The 15,290-nt window shown below is 44.7% G+C and overlaps 1 pseudogene; it reads right to left on the bottom strand.

Annotated features, from left to right (window-relative positions):
* Positions 1-8,284: 8,284 nt before the first annotated feature.
* On the bottom strand, positions 8,285-14,462 carry LOC121437403 (annotated as a pseudogene).
* Between the last annotated feature and the right edge of the window lie 828 nt (positions 14,463-15,290).

The raw sequence follows: 15,290 nt of genomic DNA, 5'->3' as shown, positions 1-15,290 counted from the left end.
CTGGCCAATCAGTGTTTATTTAAAACATAATTGACAGAATTGCCCTGTACCAGCTGTTGTTTTTGAGACAGGGTTTCTCTGTGTAACAGTCACGGCTGTCCTGGAACTCATTCTGCAGACCAGGCTGGCCTCAATCTCACAGAGATCTGCCTGCCTCTGTCTCCCGAGTGCTGAGATTAAAGCTGTGTGCTCTCTTACACACACAACGTCACACATGGGGCAGGGAATAAAAAATATTTGAAAGAGAATATTGTCCTTAGAAAGCACATATTCAGTGTTTAGGAACAACTTTTACAATTTTTTGTCCTTTTTAAATTGTTCAAAAACTTGAGCATAGCAGCCAAAACTGCAACTCTCCTTCAGGGAGTCCAAAGAGGATGAAACCTCAGGACAGCAAATTCCAGAAACAGGAGGAATCCTGAGATGGCCATCAGAATATTTAACTGAGAAACCACATCTGAGTTGGACTTGGTGGCTCACACCCTGGTTCCTGCTTCGCAGTAGTGGCTAATGCTGTTTTCCCCTCCTGTGACTCGGGACAAGGCTAAAGTTTGTTAATAGAACTCTGTCGGGATTCTGTTCTGCTTTCTCTCCCAGATGTTCTCTTTAAGCTGCCAGTGGTTGCTGGGACTATAGCTCAGTGGTAGAGTGCTTCCCTGGCATTTCCCGGGCCGTGGATTCCATCCCAGATATCTAGCCAGATGTTTCATGAGTTTTGCCAGGAAAAGTGGTTCATGCCTATGACCCCAGTATTTGGGAGGTGGAGGCAGCAAGATTGCTATGACTTCTAGATAGGCTTGGGCTTCATTTTGAGTTACAGGCCAGCTTGGGCTACAGTGCCAGTCCTTGTTTCAAAACACAACTTAAATTGGGCAGTGGTGGTGCACGCCTTTAATCCCAGCACTCAAGGCAGAGGCAGGTGGATCTCTGTGAGTTCAAAGCCAGCCTGGTTTACAGAGCAAGTTTCAGGACAGTCAGGGCTACTCAGAGAAGCCCTGTCTTAGAAAATAAAAACAAAAACAACAAACAAACAAACCACACACACATAATTTAGGCGGGCATGTTGGATATCCTGTTTCACTTTTAATGACAACTTGACACCACCTAGGGTCACTTGAGAGCAGGGAACCTGTGACTGAAGAATCGCCCCAGTCTGTTTGGTCTGTGACCATGTCTATGCTTGTCGTGTGGGAGAGACCAGCCTACAGTGAGCAGCCCCATCCCTGGGCAGGCGGGCCTGGGCTATATAAGAAAGCTAGCCTTGGCTGGACATGACGGCACATGCCTTTAAATCCAGCATTCAAAGGGAGGGGCAGACAGATCTCTGAGTTTGAAGCCAGCCTGGTCTACATAGTGAGTTCCAGGATATCCAGAGCTACATAGTTAAAACCTGTCTCAAAAACCAAAAATCAAAGAAAGCTAGCATTAGGGACGGAGAAATGGCTCAGTAGTCAAGAGTATGGGCTGTATTTCTAGAGGACCTGGGTTCTAATCCCAGCACATGGCAGCTCGTAACCATCTGTAACTCCAGTTACCCTCTTCTGACATCCATGGACGTGTGGTATACAGACATACATGCAGGCAAAACACTCCTGCACATTTAAAAAGTAAAAAACAAAGTTTCAAAAAAGACGGTTAGTTGTAGTGTTCTAAAAACAAAACAAAACAAACAAAAAACGAAAAGCAATCAAGCCAGTGAGCAGGTCCCTGCCTTGAGTTCCTGCTCTGACTTCCCTTCATGATCAGTTGTGGCCTGCGAGTGAAAGCCGAAGAAACCCTTCCTCCAGGTGTTGTGTTGCGTTTGGTCAGAGTATTTTAGCAAAGCAACAGAAAGCAAGTTACAGCAGTGGGTTGCACTTGTAATGCCAGCACTTGAGAAGCCTAAGGCAGAAGTGTCCCCACAAGGTCGAGGCCAGCCTTAGCGAGCTGCTCAGTTCCAAAGCAGCCTGGACTGCACTGAGGCCATTTTCCAAAAAGTTACATTTGGGGCCAGCAACACAGCTCAGAGAGGAAAGCTGCCTGCTGCCAAGCCTGACAACTTGAGCTCCGGGACCCACGTGGAAGGAAAGAATCAATTTCTGCAAATTGTCCTCTGCCTTTCATAGGCAAGTCATAAGACACACGTACCACACACATGTGTACACATATACACACAGACACACAATAGGTGTCTGTTAAAAATTCCTTTTTACAAGTGAAAAGCAAACAGAAAATGATGTTTCAAATGTGCATGGGTGTAATGTTGGCGATAATCCTGGCATTGAGGAAGCAAAGATAAAAGGATTTTGAGTTTTAAGCTATCCTGAGATGCATGACAAGATCCTGACACAAAAGTGAAATGAAGCAAGGAAATGCTTTCTTTAAGAACATCCCACCCACAAATCAGATAGCTGGAATAACTCACCAACCAGGGAAGAAGTAATGCTTTGCTTTTGAGATTTCAGTTTAGATGAGTTGCCCATTGGTAATGAATTTTTGAGAGAATGTGGTCATCACAATGGTATTGAGAGGCTGTGGGTGTAGCTCATGGGTAGAAGGCTTTCATGGCACATACAAGATTCAGGACTTACTCCCCAACAGCATGAAAACAAAATATGATCAATAGTAACCTTGACAGATAGTATTGAACTGAGCGTTGGAGACAAAACAGCTTGTCTATCCCTACTGGAAAAAACAAAACAAACAGACAAACAAACATACAAATGGGCTGGAAAGATGGCTCAGAGGTTAAGAACACTAGCTGATCTTCCAGAGGTCCTGAGTTCAATTCCCAGCAACCACACGGTGTCTCACAACCATCTACAAAGAGATCTGGTGCTCTCTTCTGGTGTGTAGGTATGCAGGCAGAATGCTGTATACATAATATTAAATAAATATTTAAAAAACAATTTCCATTACGATTCTTAAAAAACTCTACACTAGATTCTTCTAGTCCATGTTACTTGTTCATATTTTGTTTTTATATTTATTTATTATGTATACACTATTCTGTCTGCATGTATGTCTGCAGGCCAGAAGAGATTACATCATTACAGGTGGTTGTGAGCCATCATGTGGTTGCTGGGAATTGAACTCAGGACCTTTGGAAGGGCAGGCAATGCTCTTAACTGCTGAGCCATCTCTCCAGCCCCTCATATTTTGTTTTTTATCTACATGGCAGTCTGTCTTCACAAAGCCTCTGAGCTAAAATAGTCTTGGAAATTCCTAGTCCTGAGGCCCTGAAATCCTCTTGTACGCCAGCTTACCCTGAGAAGGTCGTTCTACGACAGTCTTCTGGCGAGTCTGAGACCGTTCTGTCATTCCTTCTAGAAGACCTACTTTCTAGCCCAGGGAGGTGTGGTGGAACATACCTGTAATCCCAGGCGGCCAGGATACTTTTTGATAGTCACCCTATAAACCATTTACATGTGAATTTGAATTTGGCACTGCTTGGCAGGAAAAGAAAAGTTTATTACAAAAACACCACCTATATAAAAGTAACCTAAGAGCTGGGTGGTGGTGGCACAAGCCTTTAATCCCAGCACTCAGAAGGCAGAGGCAGGCGGATCTCTGTGAGTTTGAGGCCAGCCTGGTCTACAAGAGCTAGTTCCAGGAAAGGCTCCAAAGCTACAGAGAAACTCTATCTCGAAAACAAACAAACAAACAAACAAATTAATAACTTAATGTAAGCCACGCTTATTTCTCATTTTAATAAATTTGGCGGGGAGCTGGAGGGATAGCTCAGCAATTAAAAGCACAGTCTGCTCTTCCAGAGGACCTGGGCTCAATTTCCAGTGCCCACATGGTAGCACACAATTGTCTATGACTCCAGTTCAGGGAATCTGATGCCTTCTTCTGGCCTCTGTGTGCATCCACATGATACACAGATATACATGTCAGCAAAACACACATGCACATAAAATAATAATAAAATAAACTTTGTTAGATTTAGTGTGTTTGGCGTGGGTGTGCATGTGCCACCATACATGAGTTAAGATCAGAAAATAATTTATGGGCTGGGTGGTGGTAGTGCTCACCTTTAATTGCAGCACTAAGGAGGCAGAGACAGGTAGATCTCTGTGAGTTTGAGGCTAGCCTGGTCTACAAAATAAAGTCCCAGGACAGCCAGAGCTACACAGAGAAACCCTGTCTCAAAAAGAAATGAAGGAAGGAAGGAAGGAAGGAAGGAAGGAAGGAAGGAAGAAGGGAGGGAGGGAGGGAGGAAGGGAGGGAAGGATGGAGGAAGGAAGGAAGGAAAGGAAGGAAGGAAGGAAGGAAGGAAGGAAAGGAAAGGAAGGAAGACACATACATACAGAGAGAGAGAGAGAGAGAGAGAGAGAGAGAGAGAGAAAGAGAAACAAAGAGAGAGAACAATTTGTGGGAGTTGTTTCTCTCCGTCACTGCATGGATCCTGAGGATCAAACTCAGATTACCAGGCTTTGTAGCACATTCACTTACCAGATGAGTGATGACTCATGTTAGCCCTTCTTTCACTTTTATTTAAACTTTTATTCATTTTTCTTTATGTTAGTATCTCTCATCTGTAGACAGAAGTTTCTGTCCCACCCAGTCCCAGCCATTCAGTCCCAAAGAAACACATAGAGACTTATATTAATATTAAACTCTTTGGCCTATTAGCTCAGGCTTATTATTAACTAGCTCTTACAACTTAAATTAACACATAATTCTTGTCTATGTCTAGCCACGTGTATTGATACCTTTTCTATTGTATACAAATTTTGTATATTGATACAAATTTGAGATTTTTTTAAAACAGACTGTACATATGTTTCTAATCTTGTTCAAGGTATTGTACCTATATAGCTCATTTAACAATGTAATGCAAATTTCTAATCCTTGAAAGTTATTATTATCAACTGTTTAGGATAATAAGGAAATGCAAGTTAGTAATTAATCACCTATTATAATCAAACTTGTAGTCACATTAGGTATGTTTTCAAGGTCAATCAGAGATATATTTCAAATAGACAGGTCATCTTCAAATACTTCAGAGATCTATAGAATATGGCATTTGAGATGTTTTAATAATACCAGTTCTTTATTCTTTTTTTTAATGACAATGAGTCATGTCTGTTCCTGGCAGCACCAATCTGTTTCAAACATGATGGGCATTAAAGGAACTCCACATAAAGTTTTCTTTCTTTGTGGCAAAAGTAAAGCACTAGGCAAGAAAATACCTTTGCCTCAACTGACAGTATGCTGTCCTAATGGGATTAGCATAACACAAAAGAGAGTGACTGCCAACCCTTGCCCAGACAAGACAGGACCTGCTTCATAAAAAAGTCTGTCAGATATTCTAGGCAAGAAAATACTTTTGCCTCAACTGACAGTATGCTGTCCTAATGGGATAAGCAAAACACAAAAGAAAATGACTGCCAACCCTTGCCCAGACAAGACAAAAACCCTGCTTCAGAGAAAAGTCTGTCAGATATTCTTGGCCTATAGGCCAAAGACGGATGCGCCAATGTTGCAGAGGAACTTCGGGTGACTTTCCAGGCAGTCAGCTGTTTCTGTCATTACTCACATTTTTTTTGGAAGTCACTTGCTTGTACTTATTGCTTATTCAGTTAATATTATTTCCTTCTTGGGTCTTAGGGAATTGAAGACTAGATAGTTATAATTATAGTTTCCTTGTTTACCACATGCAGAATATAAGTTATGATAGAAAGTAAAATAGGTACAAGACTTTGGTCTCACAAGATAGGATAGATAAAGAGTATTTTCTCTGAATTTGTCAAATACAAATGGACTAGACATTATTGATATATTTATTGCCTGTATATATTGTATATAGTTTTTATTTTATTAGTTATAGCCTTCTTTTTTATTTTAGACAAAAAGGGGAAATATAGTGATATTTTATTTATGTTTTAATAAATAAAGCTGTGTGAAGGTCAGAAGGTAAAACTAAGCTGCTAGAGGTCAGGCAGTGGTGTCATAGACCTTTAATCCCAGAATTTGGGAGACAGAGACAGAGGCAGATGGATCTCTGTGAGTTCATGGCCACCCTGGCCTAGGCTATATAAGTTCAATTCAGAAACAGTCCAGGTGGTAGTGACTCATACCTTTAATTGCAGCACTAGGGAGTCATGCCTTTAATCCCAGCACTAAAGGGGAATATAAGACGATAGGAGTTCAGGGCTCAGTCAGCAGTTAACCAGCCTTGGTAGAGGTAGGACTCTAGTGGCTTGGCTCTTTTGCTTTTCTGATCTTCAGCTTGAACCCCAATAAATGTCTCTGGGTTTTTATTGTTCATGCTACAATCACCCTGCACAAAAATCTATTCAAAATGGATAAAGGACCTTAATATAAAACCTAAATCACTGAAATTACTTGAGGAAAACATTAGGGAACACTTTAAGATATGGACATAGGAAAGAACTTTCTGGAAAGGATTCAATAGCATGTGATAAGTATTGCCCAGTAACTGATAAATAAGCTTCTATGAAATGTAAAATCCTCTGCATTGAATGGGAAACTACCAGCAGAGAAGAGACAACCTATAGAATGGGTAGAAAGCTCTGTCAGCTACACCCCAGAGGGCTAATACTGAAAACACAAATAATGCTTCTCTCTTTGTATTCACAGATTTCTCTGATGGAGGAAGGTCATTGGCTAATAAAGAAACTGCTCTTGCCTGGACTATTGCATAAACTGGACACAGAGAACCCGCAGAGAGAGGACTACTGAACTTGCCGAAGGTGAGGTGATCTTTCGGGGTTCCTGATTCATGAAAGAGTCTGCGAGACATTCTGCAGGACACAACAGATAGTGACTGAACTGACTTTGAATTTTCCTGCTTTATGGAAATGTCTGCTGGATACCATGGGCCTGAAGGCTGAAGATGGATGCCCCAACGGTACAAAAGAACTTTGGGTGACTGTCCAGGCAGTGAGATGTCTTTGTCATTTCTAGAGTTTGAAGTTTCTTAGTTCTTGTTTACTTAGGTAATATTATATCTTTCTGGAGTCTTTGATGGAGTTAAGAATAGTTAGTTATAGTTATAGTTTTCCTTAGTTATGATAAAGATTATTGTAACTTTTACTTGATAACTGTTTTGTTATATGTAATTTTGCTATGTTAAAGCCTTTTTTTTTTTTGTTTAAACCGAAAAAGGGGAAATGATGGAGGAAGGTCATTGGCTAATAAAGGAACTGCCCTGGCCCATTTTATTGGTTAGAGGATAGGTGGGAGGAGTAAACAGAACAGAACGCTGGGAGGAAGAGGAAGTGAGCTCAGAGACTACACAGCTCTCTCGGGAGCAGACGCCTCAGAGAGAGACGCCATGCCCGGCTCCCGGGATGAAGCTCCGACCCAGGATGGACTAGGCTAGAATCTCCCCGGTAAGCGCACATTGGGGTGCTACACACAGATGATTAGAAATGGGCTAAATTAATATGTGAGAATTAGCCTAGAAGAGAATGGGCCAAGCAGTGATTAAATGAATACAGTTTGTGTGTTGTTATTTCGGAGCATAAGCTAGCCGGGCAGGCGGCCGGGGTGCTGGGAACGCAGCCCCGCCGCCCTTATTACTACATTTCTCTATACTGTGAGTTTAAAACCCAAAAGTCTGCTAGTACATACACTAAGAATATATGATATAGGGCTGGAGAGATAGCTCAGAGGTTAAGAGCACAACCTGTTCTTTTTTTAAAAACTTCATCCCCTTCTTTTATTGTCTAGTTCAACTGATAAGTATAACTTGCCCCTTGGAATGGGGAGAAGAGGGATGAGAACAAAACCAAAACACTCTTAAAAAAATGAAGAAGATCCATTTCTTTGTCCTTTCTGTAACCTGACCTTTAAAGTAGGTCACGTCTGCAAACCCCCCTGACTGCTTCACGAAAAGTACCTTTTCCTCAACAGTCCTGGCCACACCAACCTCCTCAACTATGGAATACAATGCACACAGCACACTTCCCCTTGGTGAATAACAGCAGACAGGGGTACCATTCTCTACCCTGCCCAGTGTGTGTCCATTCACCTAACAAGGCACCTTTCCCTGGAAGAAAGCAGGAGAAAAGGAGGCTTTCTCCTCTTCTGGCTTAGCAGGGCTTGCTGGAAGAGGGCTGGATACAGGGCTTGAGAGCCTACTGCCAACAGAAAGAATCCAGTCACCAAGTCCAGAGATGAGATGCATAGATGGAACTGGGCCAGGAGGATGCTTAGGGTTGGTTGCACTGGACAAACATTGTGGGAGCTCTCATGCAGGTTTTAGGGGCTGAGGGACCATCTGAGAAGAGGAGGTCCATCCTTTTCCTGAGGAGCAGGACCAAGCCAGGCTTCACCTGAGAATGGGTGGTAGAGGTAGGGCTCCACAGGCAGCTCGGTTTGTTTTGCTGGGGTATACTCTTTGAAGATGCATATATTCTCCTGAAGCAGGAAAGTCCTCCACTGGGTGGAAGGAGTACTTGGACTCAAAAATCATCCAAGAAGGGACGGACAGTGGTGATGGAGTCTCTATGGCCATTCCTCAGGGGTGGTGGTGGATGAGAGGGTGGCCCAGCTGGCGTCCTTAAGGGTGGAGCTGGGGGTTTTCCTCTGCTCGGAGGTTCTGACTCATGCATTTGGTAAGGTGGTGGGGGGAGCATCCCTGGCACCATTTCGGACCATGGGTAGTGGAAGTGGAGGAGCTGCTCCCCTACTAGGAGGGTCTCAGGCTGGGGGAGGTGGCCTGTTACTCAACAAGAAGGGGGAGGCAGAGGTGAGTGGAGGAGGTGCAAGGCCTCTGACTGGCCCTGGTGTCTTCCTATGCAAAGAATTGTGTCTTTGTGGCAGCTCAGGGGCTGACTCAGTGGGGCTTGAGGGTCCATTGAGGACCCCAGGAGGCTGCCGGTAAGGCGGTGGGGGAGGGGCCGGAGACTGGCCGCTTGGTCCGGTTCTGATATTCACAGAGGAAGGAGGTGGTTTTACAGTGGGTGGAGCAGGATGTCCTTCTCGACTGGGTGCCGCCTTTGTCCAGGTGTTGGAGATAAGGGTTTCTCCCGGTTGTAGGCCTGAGCTTTGCTATTGTGCACAGGCAGAGGAGTAGGGGGCGCACTGGCACGGTGCCCTGGAGGTGGTGGGGGAGGAGCAGATGAGCTGTGTTTCATGTCTGTACCGCTAGTGGTAGTGGGACGATATGGGTCGGGTGAAGAGGGTCTCTGCATCCGGGAAGTTCTGGGAGGGAGGCTCGGCTGCTCTCGGTATCATCTTGAGGACGCCCACTGGCTGTAGACACTGGAGGCCTCGGAGCAGCAGCTCGAGAACTGGGGACTTGTAGGGCTGGCTTACCAGCTCGAGTATCTGAAGCATCCTTGGCTCGCACAGGTCGCAGCTTGGGCACTCCTCCTTGAAAGAGACCTCCCTTGGGTGCAAAGCAGCAGCTCCAGGGCCATAGCCACCACCACCACTCCCTTTAGGCTTCTCCATGACAGGAGCACTCTGATCTTTAATGTTGGTCACCTTCTTCAGTTTGGTCCCTCTGCAAATGTCTTGTAAGCAGACTCCTCGATTCTGCTGCTCATCTCTACTGAGTTTGGGCTGCTCTGTGTTTGCCTGATTAAAAGTGGGAGGTGGAGGACCAGGTGGGGAGGAGGAGGAATTGACATCCTTGCCCTGCTCCCAGTTGGCACCGTTCTCTCTCAGTCTTTATTTGTAGCTTTAAGTCATTCATATACCTCACCCAACCCTTCAGGATCTCTAATTTCCTGTCTCTTCTACCCGTTTGCCCGGTCCGCACTGGCCACTCACCACCGCCCACAAACTGCTCTTGAAGAAGCCCCAATTTTAGTTCTCAGGGCCCCATCCGGCAGCATAGCTGTCTGGAAGTCCATCCCCTGGGGATCTGGCACCTCTGCTTTCTTTACAGAAACATCATTAAAATTAAAAAAAAATAAAGGAGAGAGGAAAAGAATATATAATAGGCTGGGGGTATAGCTCGGTGATGGAGTACTTACCTAGCATGCAAAAACACCACCACTAAAAATAAAAAGTTACTCCCGGCACACTCCTTTAATGACCTCGCTCAGGAGGCAAAGGCAGGTGAATCTCTCTGAGTTTGAGACCAACCTGGTCTCTGTGAGTTCGAGACCAGCCTGGTCTACAGAGCTAGTTCCAGAACAGGCTCCAAAGCCACAGAGAAACCCTGTCTCGAAAATAAAAAAAAAAAAAAAAAAAAAAAAAAAAAAAAAAAAAAACCACAATAAGTTCGGGGCTACATAGCAAGAGTTTGTCTCAAAAAGCATATATTGTAATACCATGCCTTTTTAGTGTAGTGATAAGGTTAGAACCCAGGACCTCGCACATGTTCAGTACTGACATCATGGGTCATGGAGTGGGGAAACAAGGCTTGGGTAATAGTAATAAGGATAGCTGCAAAGACGGGAGGAGCATGAGATAACACAACTGAAGTTCATTAGAGTCTAAACTCTTTAAAAAATATATGTTTAAAAATGTATATGAGTAGCCGGGCGGGGGTGGCGCACGCCTTTAATCCCAGCACTTTGGAGGCAGAGGCAGGCGGATCTCTGTGAGTTCGAGGCCAGCCTGGTCTACAAGAGCTAGTTCCGGGACAGGCACCAAAGCTACAGAGAAACCCTGTCTCGAAAAACCAAAAAAAAAAGTATATGAGTGTTTTGTCTGCATGTATGTCTGTGTGACGTGTTCGTGATGTGCTCTTGGAAGGCAGAAGAAGGCACTGGGTCCCCTGGAACCGAAGTTACACGTGACTGTGAGCCACTGTATAGATGCTGGGAATGAAACCTGGGTTTCCTGTAAGAGTAGCCAGTGTTCTTAACCACTGAGAAATCTCTCCAGCCCCATAGTCTGTACTCTGCACATTGCACAGCATGCTTTGGTGGACAGATGCTTGGGAAAATCCCCACGTACCTAGAGAGCCTGCTAAAGATAACATCTGGATGTTCTGTAACTGGAAAAAGCAACTGACTTCTCAGGTCTCAGAGGGCAGAGATAATGTCAGTAACTACAGATTGGAGATAGATAGCATCGGAGCCTCCGTACAGGTTGAGGGCTCTGTCCTACAGACTCCTTCCCACTTCAGGTGCCAATTCCAAGTCCCAGGCTGTGGCCTGTACTTCTGACCAACCAGCAATTAAGCACGTGTTCTCAAGATCCCCTCCTCAGATTCAGTTATTACTACGACAGTTCACATGGTTCAGGGAAATGTGTATGCTTAGCAGTTTAGTCTAAATTCTAATACAAGATCTACAAACATCCAGATGGATGGGAAGTAGGGTGGGGTATGTGGGTTGGGCCTTGGAATGTACATGCTGTCTCTGGTCACACTATTCCCCTAGCATCCCAGAAACACATGACATTTTATTGTTCAAAAGTCTTTATTTCTTCCTCCAAACCCTTCCATATACTCCTCCCCACTCTTCTTCAAAATCATGCTTCTTTCTCGCAAATTGTTATTGACTGCATGTGTGTGTGTGTGTGTGTATGTGCGCGCGTGCACGTGTGTTTGTGTATAGGAATATAATCACCTGCTCTGTGGGGCAAACAATTGGTGTGCTCCTCCCTGGGGGAAGACATCAGACAACCTCTCCTGCTTCCAGCTTGCCTGTTTCCTATATTGGTTTGTGTAGGGCTGAGGCCTCAGGAGCTTTTCCCCACGCACTCGGGCATATCTGCATATCCATTGGTGCATCCTTGCAGAGCTCATGTATAAGCAGTCATGCTCGCGAGACTTTCTGGATCTAGCTTTTGGCAGTACTAGATGACGTCTAATCTCAGAGCAAACTCCCTGAGCTGCCTAGGAGTCTTTCTAGAGCAGGCTTTCCCCACATTCCAGATGCCACACGTGGAACTCAAATTCCAAAGCTCTAACTACTTATTCTTCCTGTGACAAGCGTCAAGGCTACCTCAGGTCCTAAGCTTACAGCAGAGGGGGACTACACACCCTATTTGACCTCATCCTGGTTTATACATTTTCCTAGATTCTGTCCAATTTAGAATTTGGCCTAGATCCATCCATCCATCCTCCCTCTCTCCCTCTCTCCCTCCCTCCCTTTCTTCCTTCCTCCTGTCCTTTACTTCTTTCCTTCCTTCTGGGAGGGTCTTGCGTAGCTCAGGTTAGCATCAACCTTACTGTGTAGCTAAGGGTGACTTTGACTTTCCAATCCTTCTGCATTTACTTTCCTTGCGCTGGGATTCTGATGTGGACCACACAAGGCCAGAAGTGGGTATCATATGCGCCCCTCTAGCCTATCCACCGTCCTTTTGGAAGCACAGTCTCTCACAGAACCTGGAGCTTGTGTTTCAGCTCGACTGACTAGTGAGCCCTTGGGATTAGCCTGCCTGTCTCTCCTTACCCGGTACTGGAATTATGTCAGCGCTGATGTGAGTGCTGGGAACCTAAAGTCACTGAGGCATCTCCCCAGTCCAGATTTTCTGTTTTCTAACTACTAATATAAATGTTGGAGTGAAGAAAGTCAGGATGCTAGATGCTAGATGCCAGACAAGGATCTAGGACTGCCCAGGACAGGAACAGCTGGAGAACCTTCATAAACTGGCTGCCCATGCGTGCTTAAGCATTGCCAGGGCATACATGAAATGAAGTCAGGATGGGTCTGGTGAACTGTAACTTCTTAATTCTATCTTCTGCTTTGGCCTTAACTGCTACAGTGTTTAGAACAGAGACCAAGAGTTCTCATTCCAACAAAGAGTTAAACACAGACAAACAAAAATAACCCTTACCCCTTTCCCTAATCCTTTCCAAATATAAGCTAACTAAGATTCCTCTCTCAAGGACAGCATGCAGAGAATTCACCGATAACACAAAACACAAGGAGTGTGACGCAGACTCTGACTTTAGGAGTTAGGGACCTGAAACTCATTCCATTCCCAGGAGGAGGTGAAAAGAGTTACAGGCCACCATGTGCCTTGCTGAATATCTGCTGTGCCAGCCAATTTTACACATGCCAAGGACTGAGAAATACAAGTAGCGGCTACATCATTAGTCCCGAGGCCAGTCCACAGAGGATACCCCATAGGTACATGTTTGGAAAATACATTCAGGAGACAAAGAGAAAAGAATCTTGTCAGAAAACATGTAGCTGGTAGTCTGAAGAGAACAGGTCTGACTGCCCTTGGTCCAATGGTTGTGCCACGCATCATAGGGTACACATCTCAAACTCATTATTTGACTGGTGGGTAATTTTCAAAATTGCAGTAGAATATTTTAGTACAGAAGTTCAAAAGCAGCTGTGAGCTGGTGGGGCATGCCCTTTATCCCAGTACTCAGGAGGCAGACACAGGTGGATGGATCTCTGTGAGTTCAAGGCCAGCCTGATCTACAGAGTGAGTTCTGGGACAGCCAGGGCTACACAGAAAAACTCTGGCTCAAAATATAGGAGACAGCCATGATAAACTAAATAGAAACAGACCACCCAAAGGAAGTTCTTTACTTCCAACCATTATCACCTGCCAGAGTAGGACTCAGCCATGGTAAGTTTAATAGAAGCCTGAGTCTCAGTAGTTAACCCTGAAGCAATCCTGGCTGCAGGAAGAACCACAAACTGAGATTACCCGAGCACCACCCAAGAACAGACCATCCAAAGGAAATGCTTAACGTTCCAACTGTTGTACATAGATCACCTGCCAGCACACTCACAAGGACACCCCTAGACAAATGTCAGCCAATCCGGGGACCTAAAACCTCAGAAACCCCTCACCCTCACCTTTACTGCTATAAAAACCCAACTCTAACTGAGCTCGAGGCTCTTCGTTTATTCCAATACCTTGGACATGTGGAGAGACCAAGTTTGCAAACTTGCATAAAATAAAGGCTTTTTGCTTTTACAAACGGGAGGGGCTCAGTCTCCTTGTTGATTTTTGGGGGACTTCATGGATCTGGGCATAACAAATAAATAAACAAAAAGAAAGGAAGGAAAAAAGAAAATGAAAAAGAAGAAAAGAAGACAGGAAAGCTATGAAAAATGAAAGAAAAAAGAAAATTTTTTTAGAAGCCTAGGTGGTGATGGAGTATACCTTTAATCCCAGCACTTGGGAGGCAGAGACAGAGAAACCCTGTCTTGAAAAGGAAAAAAAAAATTCAAAAGCACCTAAATGATAAAAAGTTAACCACTAAATTTATTTCTCATTCAAGTTGATGAGAAGCTCATAAACATTAACATTTATCATCTACCTTTTGCTGACCACATAAACACCAGAAAGAACATATCTTAAGAGGAAAGGGGATATATTAGCAAACGCCTCAAGACCTGAAACTGTTCGCGCCTGAGGGCCTGTGGTTATTTGCAGATGGGTATACCCAAAGACAATGATTTCCAAAGGGGCTACCACCAAGAGGATTCTTACACACCACCCTGGTAATCACGTTTGCTTAGATCAAATAACTCTTCGTCCTGCTCCATTTCCATAGCAAGTTTCCTTGGCACGTAATGAAAGGTGGCACAATACTTTTCAACGAGTACCACAAGTTTGTCACTGAACTTCATGGCCTAGGTCTTCGACATTTCAACTAGAAAACCAGTTCTATTAATTTATTTGGAGAGAGAGGAGGTTCAGGATTAGAGCATGTTTTTTTTTAACTTTTTTTTTAATATTTATTTTATTTATTTCTTATGTATACAATATTCTGTCTGTGTGTATACCTGCACACCAGAAGAGGGCACCAGACCCCATTACAGATGGTTGTGAGCAACCATGTGGTTGCTGGGAATTGAACTCAGGACCTTTGGAAGAACAGGCAATGCTCTTAACCTCTGAGCCATCTCTCCAGCCCTAGAGCATGTTTTAAATTTGGCTGACGTTACTCTAAAGGCCTGGTGAGTCCCAGAAGGGGGAATCCAGTACATTGGAGACAGCTGACCTTCTGATTCAAAGGCAGCCTGCTGGGAGGATTCCTTCTCACTCAAGGAACAGCAATCTTTCTTCTCTAATAGTCATCATCTGAGGAGGCCCATCCACCCAATGCAGGGTGTGATGGGAAAATATGCTGCAGATCCCTGGCGGCTGCAGCGACAAAAATGCTGCAGGTACCCAGTGGCAGGCAGTGGGCCATGTGGTGACAGGGAGGGGGCAGCAGGTCCGAAGAGCAGCCAGTCCCAGGCAGGTCTCCGAAGGTGGCTGGTCCAGGGCAGGGAGCCAAGTGGACACAGCAGGCAAGAGATAGACAAATAGGCACGCCAAGCAGAGTGAGGTTGGATATATTTAGTGGGTTATGGAGAGGGAAAGGTGAAGGGGAGAAAAGCAGAGAGGCAGAGGGAAAGAGAGAGACAGAGATGGGGGAGACCTAAGCTGCCTCTGAGATGGAAAAAGGAGGA

Source organism: Microtus oregoni, unplaced genomic scaffold (genome assembly GCF_018167655.1).
Source record: "Microtus oregoni isolate MIOR12 unplaced genomic scaffold, Mior012 000052F_004, whole genome shotgun sequence".
Classification (NCBI taxonomy): Eukaryota; Metazoa; Chordata; class Mammalia; order Rodentia; family Cricetidae; genus Microtus; species Microtus oregoni.
Note: the sequence above shows the minus strand (reverse complement) of the source record. Positions and strands in the feature narration are given on the sequence as shown.